The sequence below is a fragment of the Puma concolor genome, chromosome C1 (genome assembly GCF_028749965.1).
Source record: "Puma concolor isolate L17-30 chromosome C1, mPumCon1.1.hap2, whole genome shotgun sequence".
NCBI lineage: Eukaryota > Metazoa > Chordata > Mammalia > Carnivora > Felidae > Puma > Puma concolor.
The window spans coordinates 105,011,401-105,026,635 of NC_141674.1; the positions used below are offsets into that span (position 1 = coordinate 105,011,401).

Sequence of the window (15,235 nt, forward strand, 5' to 3'; positions counted from 1 at the left end):
TAGAAATATGACATGATATAAACATGTTCTGTGCCATTATATGTAAATTATTAAAATCCTTTAAAGTGTTTAAACGTATTCGAGATTCATCCTTTCTATCCACTTGATGTTTTCCCCTTGTACCTGAGTGCACGGAGAGCAATTTATCTACATCTAAACAGGGTTTTTTGTTTGTCTGTTTTCCCGGGTTACAGATTCAGCAAGAAAGGAAGTAGGAGGGGTGCCTGGCTGGCTCAATCCGGAGAGCATGGGACTCTTGATCTTTAAAAAAAAGAAAGAAAAGAAAGAGAAGGAAGGAAGGGCGGAGGCAGAGAAAGAAAAGGGTGAGGGGGACAAAACCCCATCAATAGCGTCCTTGCACGCCCCCCTTGGGTCCTGGAAATAGAAGCTCAGTCACTACCCCACTTGGGGAAGGGGCTCAACTGAATACACACCACAAATCAGGTTGCCTGTGTCTGCTTGGACTCAGAGTGGAGCCAGGACAAGCTCAAGGACAGGACGAGATAAGACCAAGCACCATTATCACAGGGCAGCCACCTACCTGACAGTGCCAAGGCAGACAATCCTGGAAAGCTCTTGAAAACTTCCCCTTCCCCTTGAAGACTTTCCCACCCGCTCCCCCTCATCCTCCCACCACGGGGAAAGGATCCTTCACCTTCCGTTGGGCCAGGACCCTTGAAGATCCCTGCAGGGCAGGAGAGCCTGGAGGGCAGGAGGATCCAGGGGGCAGCAGCTGCACTTCCCTGAAGGGTCTCTCCCCGGGTGGGGGGGTTCTAGAGCTCAGGCTCACCCTAGATCCACTGCCCACCAAAGCCACCAGGAGGAGTCCGGAGGGCAGCCGGTGCTGGGGGCACGACAACCTGGACGTGTTCCTACAAGCACAGGACACGCCTGGCCTGCCCTCTCCAGGAGAGCCGAAGAACCAACCGCCTGCCTGCCTGAAGCTTCTCTACAGCCTGAAGGGAACAGGTGTCTGCTTCCTGAAGGAACAGGAGGGCTCTCCTCCAGAGGACAAAGCCCTCCCCTGGCCCTGGAGGAAAGGTCCTGCAGAGGCTGGTTCTGCGGGACACTGCCCAAGGCAAAGGAGCAACCGCGGACCAAACAATCATCTGGAGATGACTGCACAAGTCCTGTCTGTACATGTGGAGCGAGAATGAGAAAACAAATGTGGGGCAATGTTAACTGGTGCACCTGGGTGAGGGATATAGGATGTGACCATTCTGGCAACTGTTTTGGTATGTTTCAAAGTTTGTTTGTTTGTTTGTTTGTTTGAAAGGAGTGACAAAGTCAAGTGCCAGGTTCTCTTTAGAGGAAAATGCTTGAAGTGAGACCTTGGGTTTCTGAGGTGAATGGAAGGGAGCCGCTGGCCTGGCTTCTCATCCCAGCTCTCCTCTCCCAGCCTGGCCATTACAAGGACCCGGACTCCTGACCTCCCGTATTTTAGGGGCTCAGTGCACAGCCACTTCTGCAAGCGTCCCTGGGTGCACACCAGACTCTGGGGGATGAAAAGGCAAATCCTAAGTATGGAGACAGCGCCACAAAGTCTCCTGGATTGGAATCGAACCTGAGCAGTAGCGGTGAAAAATCCAAATCCCATCCCACCGATCCGATCCCGGGGAATCCACCCACACAGGATCCCTGCTTCGGCCCCTGCAGATGAAAACCCTGAAAGTCAAGGTGACATTTCCCAGGCGGACAGAGCACAAGCGGAGGCGATTCCCAGCGGCGCAGGGCTGAATGCAGCCGCACAAGGCTCCCAGCCCTTGCCCTGCTGCTCACCACCTCTTCCAGCCTCAGCGACCCCTTGGGCCCTGACCACAAGGTGACTGGCCTGTGCCACACTCTAGTCCAGCTGGAGCCGTGTGTGTTGCAGAGCCAAGGCCGTGCTCTCTTTCTGAGCCTCGTTTGCTGATGGGTAAGGTGCGGACTCGGCTCTCAGCGGGGGGGAGGGGCGGAGTCCCTCTACTTGGCGACTTCCGAAGTAGCTCCAGAGCTGTCCTGACGACGGCACGGGGACGGGCTCCTTTGGTGTCCCCATGGGCTCATTAGGTGGAGCCTGAAACGCCTCACCTACGCGTCTTTGGCTCGGGTCCCAGGTGCAGCTGGTTTGTGTTCTTTGCGTTCTGTCAGGCAAATAAATACACCTGTTGCGCAAATGTGCCGCCCAGGGAAGAACGTGCTGCTTTTCAGAGCCACGGTCGCTGTGAGCCCGTCGGGCAGACGGAGGCGCCAGATGAGCAGGTCAGCGGATGCGTGGAAGTAGAGGTAACCTGAAGTGGGCCTCGTCCTGCGTGCCCTTGTTGGAGTGACTAACTGGGTGTGGCCCGCTCTCCAAGGTGACTGGGAGCAGACACACAGCGGCCAGGCCTGGTGGTCGAGTGCTGAGAAGGCTTTCAGGTGGCGGTGGGACTCCGGCCCTCGTTCTTTTTGCGTTTTAAAGGACAATAGATGGGGGGCGGGGTTGGGGTTGGGGGGGGGGGGGGTAGTGGTAAAAGGAAGCTGTTTCCGCCCGGTTTCGAACCGGGGACCTTTCGCGTGTGAGGCGAACGTGATAACCACTACACTACGGAAACGAGGCAGGCGGCCTGGTCTCCGGCTCTAACCCCCAAAAGCGGCATTTCGGCCACACTATCGGGCCGCCGACTTCGCTTGAACCGCCCAAGGCCCTGGAAACAGCCACGACCCTGCGGGCGAGGAGCCCGCGCCCCCGAAGCGGCCCCGGCAAAGGACCCCGCAACGCCCCGCCACCCGCCCCCAAGGACGGGACCCTAGCGCCCTCAGCAGCCTGGCCTCGGGAATCGCACCGAACGCAGGGTGTCCGCCTCTAGGACGAGGGGCCCCGGGGCAGACGTCGGGTGCGCGCTCTTCCTCCGCCAGCCCGTTGGCTCTGCGCCGCCCCGCGGCCCTCCCGGCAGAGCGGAGTCTCTTCGGTGTCCTCTGGGCGAAGGGGGTCCCTCGGGCTCCTGCCTGCGCTGCTTTAAAGCCACTGACAGGAGGTCCGCGGCCAACACGCTCCAGTGAAATCTAGGTCACGGACCAGAGGGATGAAAAGGAAGAGCCAGAAACCGAGTTGAGTGGCACCGAGCGGAAGAGTGGCAGAGCCACGACTGGGGAGGGAAGGTCTCTTCCTACCTGGCGTTTTGAGTGATTCTTGGGTGGGCTGCCTTGGAGTCTCCCGAATAGGCTGGTGGTGAGACTCGGTGTGACCACAGCCACCTTCAGGGGGGCCTTCAGCATTGGGAACAAAGTGAAGACGAAAAGCCTAGAAAAATAGGTATTTTTAAAGCTGTTTCCTCTCTCCCTCCCGCATTGGAGTGTGTACGGTATTACTGCGTGATCTTGATTGCACTGTAATTTAGCACGACTTTCCTAATATTTGGCAGTTTCTCATACAGTGAAAAACCTGACCTGCCCCGTTACCTAGGAATATTGCTATTCACTCCCCCAGAAAAATGAATGCCAACATCCAAAGAGGCTTCTACAACAACGTTCGTGCGACATCATTCATACTAGGCAAAACCGGATACAACCCAAATGCCCCTCAACAGAGGTGATACACAAACCCTTGTATATGTTTAGAATGGATTAAGTACTCTGTAGTAAAAACATCCAAACTAGGGTTTAGGCGGTAACACGGATAAGCCCCTCGCATAGTTATATGTACCTGTCTGATACTCCTGGGTGATTCCATTTCCAGGAAGTATTAGCAGAGAAGAGTGGTTCCCTCTTTGAAATAATTTGCCGGGAAACTTCCCGGGCTGATGGATATGTTGCATATATTGTTAGTACAAGCATTTACACGTTTATCACATTATTGCACTGTATACTTGGAATATCTTAACTCCACTTACCCTCCTCATTTTTGAGTTATTGGCATTAATTTTATTTCAAAATACATTTTATCTATTTTATTTATTTTTGACAGAGACAGTGACAGTGCGTGAGCAGGGAAGGGGCAGAGAGAGACGGAAACACAGAATCCGAGGCAGGCTCCAGGCTCTGAGGTGTCAGCACAGAGCCCAACGCGGGGCTCAAACTCGTGAACTATGACATCATGACCAGAGCCAAAGTGGGACGCTTGACCAACTGAGCCACCCAGGCGCCCCTCAACATACATTTTAAAAACATAGGCATTATTACCATTGCTCAGAGAGTCATATTTATTTGACTTAGCCACGTATTTTACCTATTCATTGCCCTTCCTTCCTTCCTTCCTTCCCTTTCCTTCCTTCCTTCCTTCCTTCCTTCCTTCCTTCCTTCCTTCCTTCCTTTTGCACAGTTCCCCTGTGACCTGTGCAGTTACTTCTGCCTGAAGAGTTACCTTTTGCACTTTGCATTTCTTTTTCGTTAGCTTATGTGGAAAGGTCTTCACTTCACTCACCCTTGAAAGATACTGGGTCGGGGACAGCACGTGGTGGCTGGAAATCATACTGCTCTGGCCCTTCATTGAGGTCTTGTTTTTCATGTTTTTGCTGAGATTTCAGCTCCCAATCTTTGGACGATGTCATAGGAGTGTCCCCTCCTCCCCACACCCCAATCTGGGTGCTGCTGTGATTGTTTTCAGCTGCCCTTGGTTGTTCAGCAGTTTAGGGGTGTGACCTTCTTGTCCTTACCTGGCTTGCAGTGCACCGAACTTCTTGCACATGTGGTTGGAGAGACCATCATGATTTTTCTTTGATTCTCCATGATATAGTTTCTGCCCCACTTTCTGGTCCTCCAACCCCTGAGACTTTAATTACACACGTGTTAGGACTTCATGACATGGCTCATTATCTTTGTTACGCTCTTAATATTTCTTCCTTTTGGCTCTGTATGCTTCAGTCTGGAGAGTTTCTTTCTACTTACAAATTTCGAGGTTAATACTCTCTCTACCATTGAGTCCAAGCTGCAGTTAAACTGACCTGCTGACTTTTTTTAAAATGCCAACTATTACATATATTTAATTTTCATGTGATTTTAAAACTAGATTCTATTTCTCTGATGAAATATTTTATCTTGTCATCTATTTTCTGAACAGCTGAATCATACCACTTTACCTTTTTTTTTTTCTAACTTTTAAGTAATATATTTTTTCAAGTTTCAATTTATTTACTTTGAGAGAGACAGAGCGAGACAGAACAAGCTCGGGGCAGAGGAAGAGGAAGAGAGAGAGAATCCCAAGCAGGTTCTGCCCCATAGATCTCACCAACCTTAAGATCATGACCTGAGCCTGAGCCAAAATCAAGGCAGATGCTTAACCGATCGAGCTACGCAAGTGCCCCTGATTTTTAAGTAATTTAAAGAAATTTTATTCAAGTGACCTGTACACCCAACGTGGGGCTCAAACTCACAACCCAGAGAGATCAAGAGTCACGTGCTCTACCCACTGAGCCAGCCAGGCTCCCCTAAAACCTACCGCTTTGAGTTCTTATCTGAGAACTCAAGGTCTCAAGAGGCAATTTCTACGGTTTGCCTTCTTTCTCTTGCTTCTCTTCCTTTACAATCCTAGAATACTGTGATTGAATGATGAACCCGTGGTGTGAAGGACAGCCAGGCTGGAGATGTTGTTTCTCTGAAGATCTTTCACCTTCTCCCCCAGCAGGCAGCAGAGGGGCGCATCACCTCTAATCCTTGACGAAGCTGATTTGCAGCTGGTTCGCCCTCAGGGAAAGCCTCAATCTACAGCTAGTTTGCTCACACTGCTGTGCTGCAGACGTCCGGGGCTCCCACCTGCGACCTTGGTATGTTTCCTTGGGCCCCTCCTCTTCCATGAATCCTGAGCTTCAGTTTTTATCCCCTAAGCACCTCGGTAGTGCTGCAAATTCCACTCTCTTTCAGCCACACTCTGCTGGCCTTCCAAGCCCCTTGATGCACATAGCTTAATTTGCAAATGTATTGTGGGGAACTTCTGTACCAAGCACCCAGCTCACTTAACCCATTCCAGGATCTTGGCTGCTCAAGTCTGAATCCTTGGACAGTTCCATATGTCCTTCCTCTCCACCCCCCCCCCCCACCCCCCGGCCCCCCAACTTCTCTGTCCAGACCTATGAGATCACTTAACATGTTGTTTTCTCTGACTCTTAGTACCTTCCCTCTCTCCAGTTTCTCAGTCTCCTGTTCCTGCCAAGAACTGGCAAATGCCCTGAGGGGATAACACAGAAAATTAGTCTCATTCCATTGAGTTTCTCTTCTCTCTCATCTCTCCCCTTGAGCTGAAGGACTGGTGGGTCCTATCTGCATTGATAGTTCTCCAAATCTTCAAGCAGAATTCCTTCCATTCAAACTTCATTCATTTCTTTTCAGGGCGAATGCTGTTCTGCTACAAATACTCCATCATCACTGAAAGGTGAAATCTACAATTTCCAGATAAATCACATTTTCTTCCTCCTTTTGTTCTTAAAATAAGGTGGGGGGGGGGTGTCACTGGTGCATAGTTGAAGTTTTCTTATACTCCCGGGTAAGTCTGACTGGATATCAAAAGCTCTTGCTAGAAGCACGGGCAAAAGATTGTCTACCTGGAGCTGAACACTCATCACGCCTGTCCAAGGTCCGAGAATTTGATCAAGTTGGATCCAGTTCCCTGCTGCACTGTCCTGTCAGTTAACTCACCATGGAAATTATCAAGCGACCAGTTTTCCAGGTGCTGGTCATTGATACAGAGGCGAAGAGCCCATGGGAACCATTTAACACTCCTCATTTATTCTGGGGAATGCTGAAAGTCAGCAGTGGTGCAGTTAGAAGTGAAAACGGAAGTCTTAGTTACAATGATACTGGCAGTTTTCTCCGAGCGAGCGTCACTGTGTGAGCAGCACGCAGTTCCTCGGTGCTGTACCGAGCATAACCTATCTAGTCCCCATAACAACCCCGAGACGGTGTAGGTTATCAGCACCCCTGCTTGCAGGTGAGGACACTCAGGCACCGAAAGGCTGGTCTGACTTTCCAAGGGGCCCAGCCCTGTGACGGGGAGGGCCAGCACTCAGGGCCAGGCAGTTTGCCTCCAGAGCCCTCGTGTTTGGCCAGCCTGCCAGCGCGCACTGAGAAGCCTTCACCAAGATTTGCCGTCCCCTCCTGGCTCAGCCTCCCTGATGTTGAAAAGAAAGAGAAGGTTAAAAGTAAGGCCTACTTAACACTGGCAACTAATGGACGGAATGAAGAAGAGAAAGAACAAAACGATTTAGTCCTCCCCAGAAACAGACTCCATGGCTCCCGGGATGATGCAATCACATCTCCCAACCGAAGTATTTACTAAATCTTGACTCTTGTTAATGGTCTGAACAAGGAAGTTCCCTAGAGAGGCTCCCCAAAACAAACAAAAACAAAAACAAAAGAAAACAAATCCCTGTCAAGTGTGCCTTTTATGTTCAAAGTGTGGAGCAGACAGCTGAGCCCTCCCACCTACTTAATGCCTCAGGGCAAGAGGGAGTGTACCTGCAGTGACAAGGGGGACAGAGGAGATCACGTAAAAATGAGACAAAAATCATGCTTCTCAAAGCTCATTAAGGAACACAGCACTTTCATAGTTGGCCACAGCCATGTACCTTTATCACCGATTACCGAAGAGTTTCCATACTTTGATTTACAGCTTCTACTTAGTAAATTTCTTTTTAGACTCAATTGTATATCAGCGTCGTAACGGAAACACCACTAGGAATAGCCACAGGCAGGGTGTAACTAGAACACAAAAGGAGATAGTAGTGTTGTGACAGTCAATGAGGGAGGTAATGAGCGGAGCCCAGGAGCCTCCCTCCACAAGCCTTCCCTTGAGGCATGGGCACAGGCAGCCTTCAGAGGAGCCCAGAGCCACGCTGGGGCTGGGTGATCAGTGCATGAAAACCCTGGCCAACCAGGACGTGGAATGTTCTTCGTTACCAGCCAAGGGAAAACCCGACAGTCCTCCTCTCGATGATCACAGCTCAGGGGAAGCGGAGACATCAGTACACACACAGGAGCTGCTGGTGCTAGGGACGGACGAGGTGGACTAAAATGAATCTAATGCTGAGCGAGATTTCAGGGCCTTGAAAGAAAAAAGTCTTATGTGTAAGGCGTTCAGGAAGATTGCGGTGTGGGCAAGGTAATGAAGAACGGCACATGGATAGGTTGGGAAATAAACTGGGACTGTGATTTGGTACTGCTCCCATGGAAGGCAAGTTTGCAGGACTTCCCCAAATTAGCAGCATATGAACACTATACTACAGTCATTGCACTTCCAGTTCTGTACGCTGCAGAAGTACCTGCACAAGTGGCCAAAAATATGTGTACAGGAATTCGTAATCATAAAACCATAAAACCAACTCAATTTCAAAAGCAATATGGAAGAGGTTAAATACGTATCACACATACTGTGGAAGAAATGCCTCTGTCAAACAAATGCAGAGGACAATGATGATGAGGATCCACTGATCACAACATTATTGATAGAGCAATGCCCAAATCCAGGCACTCCCTGGGGACGGGACACCATGGTTGGCCTCCTACTCCCCATGAAAAAGAACTGAGGCACATCAACACCAAAGGCTGGCGAAGATGGGGGAACAACAGGAGCTCTCACTTACTGCTTGGTGAGAACGCAAAATGGTACAGCCACCGTGGAAGGCAGTCTGGCAATTTCTCACAAAACCAAAAATGTTCTTAATATAGCAGCCAGCGTCCGGGCTCCCTGTTAGCCAGACAAGTTGAAAAGTTATGCCCACACAGAAACCCGCACACGGATGCCAAGGCAGCTGTACTCACAATTGCCAAAACTTAGAAGCAACCAAGATGTCCCTTACAGGTGGAGGGATAAAGGAACTGTGACACACACACACACACACACACACACACACACACACACACTATGAAGTAGTATTTCAGCACTAAAAGGAAATGAGCTGCCAATCCAACCAAAGGACATCGAGGAATCTTAAGTGCGTATTAGTAAGTGAAACAAGCCGATCTGAAAAGGCTACATACTGTGTGATTCCAACTACACGACCTTCTGGAAAAGGCAAAACTATGGAAACGGGAAAAGGATTCGTGGTTGCCAGAAATGGGGCGCAGAGGATGTTTCAGCTAGTGAAATTACTTTGTGTGATACTTATAACGGTGGATACATTTCCGGATACGTTTGTCCAAACCCACCCTGCAAGAGTGAACCCTAATGTAAACTATGGACTTTGGATAGATTCCTGAGTTGTCACAAAGGCACAAAGGCACTGCAGTGGGGGGTGTTGACAACCAGGCAGGGTATTTGTGTGTGTGTGTGGGGGGGGGGGGGGTGAGGGCAGGAAGGGTGTGGGCAATCTCTGTCCCTTCCCCTCAGCTTTGCTGTGAACCTAAAATGCTCTAAAAAATGAACAATTAGCATTTTTTTTTCAAAAAAACATCAGCCCCCTAGACCAATTTTCCCAAAGCAAGCAGCTTGAACAATGAAGGCAATCATGTTTAGAAATTAAAAAAAGAAAAAAGATGGAAGTCACAAAAAGTTTCACTTACTCATCCAATCTTTCAGGGCGGACTACAGAGTTTTACCACACTAGGTAGAACCCAGGTTCTTCTATCTGTTTGAGAAGTTGGTGTTGTAGAGGTATAAAGCTGATAGGCCAGCAGATACCGTCAGAGAATGAGGTTGGGGAGGTGGGGTCGCTCTGAGCACTTAGTTGCTGTGAGGTGGCTAGGACCCAGAATACAGTAATGTTGTGTACTTTATGTGAGGAAATGTGCAGGTGCAAAACCGCAGGTAACAGGGGAATTGAGGTAAACGTGAAGCAGCCTGTCCCTGGGTGGGCTCAAACCACCAACCTTTCAGTTAACAGCTGAACACACTAACCAATTGCACCACTGAGACTTTACTGGGTGGCTTTTTTGATTTCATTGTGTTGGCACTTTCACCCAGGATGTATGGTTGCCAGTCCTGTAGGAAAACTGCAAATTTCAAAGCTTCAAAAAATAGATTAGAGAGATAAATGGTGTTGTTCATCCCATTTGAAACTGGTATGTCGGGTGATTATGAAACTAAAAGCACAGAACGGCTTTGCCACAAATTGCCCCTTACCTGTTCATTGCCAGTGCCTTCAGAGAGATCGCGGGCTCTGATACCCTGGACCTGAGCCACATAGGGTCCTTAGGAAGCTCAAGGCCTGGTTGGCTCCCATGATGGCTCTTTCTGTCACTCTGCCCTCACCCAGTGAGAGAGTTTGCCCACCCTTCCAAGAGGCCTCTGTGTAGATGTGTTGCTTTGGTTCCTATGTGTAGCACGGGAGCTCCAGGGGCAGGGGTCGTTCTGAAGGTCCGTCTTGTTGCCCCTCCCTGAGAACAGAGTCTGACACTCACCAGAGTCTGATACCAGGAAGTTCTGTTAAGACTTGTTGAATACATTGTTGTCTGTAGCTTTTAGCCCCATGAAGAACCCTGAGAATGGAAATGAAAAGTTTTTCAAAGCCCAAAGTTCTTTGTAAAAAGCTTTTATCCAGGTTGACTCCTCAGCCTCCCCAGGAAAGGCCTACAGTGGACCCTCTGCCCAGGAGGCCCCTGCCTCCTTTAGGAGAGTTGTGTCCGCATTGTGGTAGGTGGCGTGGACCCCTGAGGGTGGGGCAAATCAGTGGGGGGTGGGGAGGGGGGAAGGGGATGTTTGGAAAAGGGCAGTGAGACCTCCTAGGAGGTCTTGTGTCGGGACAGAAGCCGGATCCAGAGAGGTGGGAATTGTTTTTGTTATATAACAGAATAGGGAAGGAGGGTCTGAGCTGGGGTGGGAGAGAAAGGAGGAGGGGGTGGGGGAGAGAGACCCAGAGGGAGGAAGAGATGGGGAGGGGATGAAAGAATTTATACTTACATCCCTCCCTCACTTGCCCTCTCCTTCTCCCTTTTCTTCCCATCCCAACAGCTGAGGAATCCTGATGTAGGGAAATTTAAGAAGACCCAACTAATGTATGCTCAAGAGGGCAAGCTCTATGTTGTAAAGATGGTTTGCCCTGGAGGGTGGGGGGTGGGTGACATAGATAAAAGGGATTAAGAACACTCCTGTCATGATGAGCACTGAGTAATGTATAGAAATGTTGAATCATTATACTGTACACGTGAAACTAAGACTAATTAATATATATTTCAATTAAAAAAAAAGAAACAATGGTTCTGCCCTTGTGTGGCTTTGGCTAAACACACTTCAAGTGTCTCCCTTCTTTGTTCTATAAAATGGGACTAATTAAGAGCATTTTACTTCATTCTATTATCAGATGTGTTTGACTTAGTTACTATTGGATCAGTCATGTTAAAAGCAGAATCATGAATATTACTGTCATTATCCTCCTAATCTTTTGACAGCCACTATCCTTATTTATTTCACAAATATGTTTTACTCCTTCTAGAAATTACTGTAAATGGGATCACAGGGTATGTATGCTTATGTCTACTTGCTTCTCTCTATGTAATGTCTTTGAATTTTATCCATTTCATTGAGTAGATCAGCTTTTCATTCCTTTTTATTGCTGAGAAGGATTCTCAGCATCATTGCATAAATATTTCACAATTTCTTTACCATTCTCCTGATGATGGATATTTGGGTTGTTTCCAATTTGAGCTGTTATGAATAAAGCTGCTATGAACATTCTCATTACAAGTGGGTTTTTTTTTTTTTTTTAATTTATTCACTTTTTGAGAGAGAGAGAGAGAGAGAGAGAGAGAGACAGTATGAGCAGGGGAAGGACAGAAAGAGAGGGAGACACATAATCCGAAGCAGGCTCCAGGCTCTGAGGGGTCAGCACAGAGCCCAACTCAGGGCTCAAACTCACAAACAGTGAGATCATGACCTGAGCCAAAGTCGGTCGCTTAACCAACTGAGCCACCCAGGCACCCCCAAGTGTTTTTGTAGACACTTTTCCACCCCATTTCTTTTGGATAAATACCTAAGGGAGGATTTGATGGAACCAAAGAGGGAGAGGTGTATGTTTAATTTCATAAGAAACTGACAAAATGTTTCCCAAAGTGGTTGCACCATTATAGTCATGCCAACAATGTATGAGAGTTCTGGTTGTTGACAAAAATTCCTTGACAGAACTGTCAGGGTCCTCTAAACTCTCTTCTCAAGCGGGCCCTGACCTTCAGCCTTCGGAGTTTGTCTTTGCATTGTCCAATTTTAGCAAGAATCCTGCTAAGTCATTTTAACCAGAACCCCCTCCATGACATCTGGTCAGGTTCCTTGTCCTCCGTCCTGGGAGGCCTGATGACTTTGGCAGGCCTTCAGCAAGAGCCCCTTGGGCTGGTTTAGCCAGAATCTCCCCCCCTTACCCCTGAGGTTTCCTCTTAGTAAATGTTCACTCATTAACCCTCTCTCTGGTCCTGCTCTGGGCTATACGTTCCCACTCTCTCTTGTTGTATTCAGAGCTGAGCTTGGTCTCTCCTACTACAAAACCCCATTTTAGTAGTCCTCCTTAATAAAGCCTGCCTTACTGTTCTTTAACACAAGTCATGTATGATTTTTTATTTTGTTTATATGTTTATTTTTTATTTTGTTTATTTGTTTGAGTGTAATAAAATCTCAATGTGGTTTTAATTTCCATTTTCTTAGTTTAGGGGCACCTGGGTGACTCAGTCAGTTAAGTGTCTGACTTTGGCTCAGGTAATGATCTCATGGTTTGGGAGTTCAGGCCTTGCATCGGGCTCTGTGCTGACAGTTCAGAGCCTGGAGCCTGCTTTGATTCTGTCTCCCTCCCTGTCTGCCCCTCCCCTGCTCTTTTTCTGTCTCTCAAAAATAAATAAACGTTAAAAATTTGAAGAAAAAAAGTTTGCTTAGAAGAGTTTATGGTAAGTCTTAAAGTCAGGTAGTGTAAGTTTGCCAGTTTTGTACTTTTTTTTTTTACACAGCTCAATAAAATTTGACATATGCATAATATACACACATCTATATGTACATATATATTTCAAATTTTATTTATATATGTACGTGTGTGTGTGTGTGTATATATATATATATATATATATATAAAATCATCATACAGATCAAAGAATGCTTTACTCTGCTCCTCTCACTTCAATATTGTATCTGTGTCCTTACATGTACTGGTTGATCATATGGCTAAAGATACTCTTTTGTATTCTCTGAAGAGAATAAATCTTCAGTCGTCTGCAAAGATAATGGAGAGACCCAATGTCTACAAAATTTAGCATTTCCTCTAGATTGTTTCTTGAAATAAAAGTTAGTTCATTTTCAAGGCCTTTAAGTTACTTCTGATCATGGGGGCCTGGGTGGCTAAGTCATTGAGTGTCTGGCTCTTGGTTTCGGCTCAGGTCACAATCTCATGGTTTGTGAGTTTGAGCTCCAAGTTGGGTTCTGTGGGGACCGTGCAGAGTCTGCTTGGAATTCTCTTTCCCTCTTTCTTTGCCCCTGCCCTGCTCCTGCTCTCTCTCGTGTGCACTCTCTCTCACAGTAAATAAAAACTTATATCATTTCTGATCATGAAAAATAATGTGTTGTTTAAGTTTTCTGCTTCATTCTAGGGACAGTCTGTTTTTATTTTCTTATTTGAGAGAGCGCACTCCTGTGACCTGGGGACAGGGGCAGTGGGAGAGAGAAACTCAAGCAGGCTCCATCCTTAGTGCAGAAGCTGATCCCACAACCCCTGGGATTAGGACCTGAGTCCAAACCAAGCATCTAACACTCATCAGCCCAGTCCGCCCCCCAAGTGAGCCACCCAGGTGCGCTTGAGGAGAAAGAATCTTATGGGGAGTCCCATTTGCTAGGCCAACTGTCAAACATGAGCAAATTGGCAACTCCAGGATAGCTGACTTTTTTTTTTTCTTTTTGGCATATGAAAGAAGATAGGGGAGAGGCTTAGATACTGTATGGGAGATACAATATGGGAAAGAATAGGCTGGAACCAGTAAACTGATTTTAGGGTTTGGCCGTGGATGTCAGATTTGGGATAAAAAGAGGTTATGAATAAGACAGGAAAAACTTTAATAGAGAAACATCAGAATTTAAAGGCTTTGATGCTTTATCATTGATTCTTCTTTGCCATCTGTGTAAAAATAGCAAAAGGTGTACTCAATGTACTAGATCTATACATATCTCTAGATCTTTGAATGTTTATTTTGAGAGAGAGATGGAGAGAGAATCCCAAGCAGGTCTGCACTGATGCGGGGCTCAGACCCCCAGAACCATGAGATCATGACCTGCATGGAAACCAAAGGTCTTACACTTAACCAACTGAGCCATCCAGACGCACAGATATTTTTCGAATGCATATTTAAATAAGTTCCTCAATTCACTGAAAGTAAGATAGGCCCAAGTAGGAGTCAAACCCACCTGGCTGAAGTGCCTCTAGGTGTGTGACATTCTCAACTGTAGTTGCTGTGGCCTCTCCTAATGGGATGGAGGCCCTTAAACGTGGGGCGACCCAATGTAGGGGGGGAGGGGGTCAGTGTTGTTGGCAGTGAAAGCATTCACGTGAGGCAAAACAAAGAAAATAGAAGTTTATTGAATACACCGCAAGGGAGCTACAGATAGATCAGCAAAGCAGACTGTCTGCAGTGAGGCAGTGGGTGGGAAGATGAGGAGTTTGCAAACCTATGGCATTTTCCCTTTTTTGGGAACTGTGCCTGGTTTTAAGTAGCCTATTGGTTAGTTAGGGCCTATGGGTATTTTGAGATGGGTTGCCTGGTGGGCCTGACTGTATTCAGCCAGAGAGTCTCTGTGGGCCCTTTCTACATTCCACTGCTCACGCCTGTTGTCTAAAAGCGGCCTCTAACAATTGCTTTTGCTGGTTTTCCCCACACCTGAAAGTCCTCATCCAAAACTCATCAGACACTGCTTCCTTCGCCAAAAGATTTTAAAGTAATCTTAAAGTACGTGCTTTAAAAATAAACCTGCCAGGTGCATCCTTGGAATCCACAAGAAACCCAGGGAGAGACGTTCAAGGGCCAAAAGGAACTCACTGGGAGCCGGGCCAAGGCTTTGGCTCCTCTCCCCCTCCCCGCTCCCCCCCCCCCCCCCCCCCCCCCCCGACGGAACTCACCTTCACCAGCTACGCGACGCCGATTTCATCTTCGGGCTGTTTGCAGAGGAGGAAAGTCGCGTGGAGTTCCTCCCTCCCCTGGGCTCTGTTTCCACCTCTCCGTTTCTGTCTCCTCCACGACGGTTCGGGAGCCTAACACTGGACAGGGCTGAAAGGGGAGACTGCCCTTCTCCTCCGCGTCCCTCCCTCCCGGGTGTCGGGGCAGCTCAGTCGGGCCGGGACGTTACGGCCCGCGGGTGACGCCCGCGGGGCCGCGAGGGCAGCGGGGGCGG

At 48.1% G+C, this 15,235-nt stretch overlaps 1 long non-coding RNA gene and 1 other non-coding gene across 2 annotated transcripts; both read right to left on the reverse strand.

Annotated features, from left to right (window-relative positions):
• Positions 1-2,475: 2,475 nt before the first annotated feature.
• Positions 2,476-15,215, reverse strand: LOC147578320 (uncharacterized). The gene is made up of 3 exons (XR_015255071.1): positions 14,964-15,215; positions 3,133-3,262; positions 2,476-3,024 (listed from the first exon to the last, which is right to left on the reverse strand). It is a non-coding gene; the product is annotated as an uncharacterized LOC147578320 (long non-coding RNA).
• TRNAV-CAC (transfer RNA valine (anticodon CAC)) lies at positions 2,501-2,573 on the reverse strand. Its single transcript has one exon. It is a non-coding gene; the product is annotated as a tRNA-Val (tRNA).
• Positions 15,216-15,235: the final 20 nt, after the last annotated feature.